The sequence below is a fragment of the Penaeus japonicus genome, unplaced genomic scaffold (assembly GCF_977035675.1).
Source record: "Penaeus japonicus unplaced genomic scaffold, GWHDUDI00000001_assembly GWHDUDI00000040, whole genome shotgun sequence".
NCBI classification, from domain to species: domain Eukaryota; kingdom Metazoa; phylum Arthropoda; class Malacostraca; order Decapoda; family Penaeidae; genus Penaeus; species Penaeus japonicus.
In genome coordinates this window covers 5,231,232-5,233,731 of record NW_028234442.1, presented here as the reverse complement: position 1 = coordinate 5,233,731, position 2,500 = coordinate 5,231,232, and positions in this window count along the sequence as shown.

Genomic DNA, 2,500 nt, shown 5'->3' with positions numbered 1-2,500 from the left:
ATTATCATAATTATCATCATTATTATAATTATTATCATTATTATAAATATCATCATTATTATAATTATCATCATTATTATAATTATCATCATTATTATAATTATCATCATTATTATGATTATCATCATTATTATAATTATCATTATTATGATTATCATCATTATTATGATTATCATTATTATGATTAGTATTACTATCATTATGATTACTTTTATCATTACTGTTATTATAATTACTATTATTACTATTGTTATTATTATTGTTTTGATTTTACTATTGTTACTCATTTTAAGGATAAAAAATACCATTGTGATGATGCTGTCATTATTAATGCTGATGTTGTTCTCAGAATTATCATCACTATTGTTACTATCATTATGATAATTACTTTTATTATTATTGCTATTATTATTATTACTACTATTATCATTAGCATTATTACTATCATTATCATTATTACTATTATTATTACTATTACTATCATTATTACTATTACTATTATTATTACTATTACTGTTATTATTACTATTACTATTATTGTTATCATTATCATTATCATCACCACTGTTCTTATTCATTATCATCATTATCATTATTATTATAGTCAACATTATCGCTATTGATATTACTATTACTGTTGTCATTGTTATTACTATTATTAGTGCCATCATTGTCATTATCAATATTATCATCATTATCATTATTAGTATTATCATTAGCATTAATAGTATTATCATTAGCATTAATAGTATTATCATCATTAATAGTATTATCATCATTAATAGTATTATCATCATTAATAGTATTATCATCATTAATAGTATTATCATCATTAATAGTATTATCATCATTAATAGTATTATCATCATTAATAGTATTATCATCATTAATAGTATTATCATCATTAATAGTATTATCATCATTATTAGTATTATCATCATTATTAGTATTATCATCATTAATAGTATTATCATCATTAATAGTATTATCATCATTATTAGTATTATCATCATTAATAGTATTATCATCATTAATAGTATTATCATCATTAATAGTATTATCATCATTAATAGTATTATCATCATAAATAGTATTATCATCATTAAAGTATTATAATCATTAATAGTATTATCATCATTAATAGAATTATCATCATTAATAGTATTATCATCATTAATAGTATTATCATCATTAATAGTATATCATCATTAATAGTATTATCATCATTAATAGTATTATCATCATTAATAGTATTATCATCATTATTAGTATTATCATCATTATTAGTATTATCATCATTAATAGTATTATCATCATTAATAGTATTATCATCATTATTAGTATTATCATCATTAATAGTATTATCATCATTAATAGTATTATCATCATTAATAGTATTATCATCATTAATAGTATTATCATCATTAATAGTATTATCATCATTAATAGTATTATCATCATTAATAGTATTTTTTTTATCATCATTCATAGTATTATCATCATTAATAGTATTATCATCATTAATATATTATCATCATTAATAGTATTATCATCATTAATAGTATTATCATCATTAATAGTATTATCATCATTAATAGTATTATCATCATTAATAGTATTATCATCATTAATAGTATTATCATCATTAATAGTATTATCATCATTAATAGTATTATCATCATTAATAGTATTATCATCATTAATAGTATTATCATCATTAATAGTATTATCATTATCATTATTAGTATTATCATTATCACTATTAGTATTATCATTATCATTATTAGTATTATCATTATCATTATTAGTATTATCCTTATTAGTATTATCATTATCATTATCAATATTATCATTATCAATATTATCATTATCAATATTATCATTATCAATATTATCATTATTTCATTATCAATATTATCATTATTTCATTATCAATATTATCATTATTTCATTATCAATATTATCATTATTTCATTATCAATATTATCATTATTTCATTATCAATATTATCATTATTTCATTATCAATATTATCATTATTTCATTATCAATATTATCATTATCAATATTATCATTATCAATATTATCATTATCAATATTATCATTATCAATATTATCATTATCAATATTATCATTATCAATATTATCATTATCAATATTATCATTATTATTATTATCATTATTAATATAATCAGTACCATTATCATTATCAATATTATCATTATCATTATTATCATAATCATTATAATCAGTACCATTATCATTATCAATATTATCATAATTATCATTATTATTATATCAATACCATTATCATTATCAATATTATCATTATCATTATCATCATAATTATTATAATCAGTACCATTATCATTATCAATATTATCATTATCAATATTATCATAATCAATATTATCATTATCAATATTATCATTATCAATATTATCATTATCAATATTATCATTATCAATATTATCATTATCAATATTATCATTATCAATATT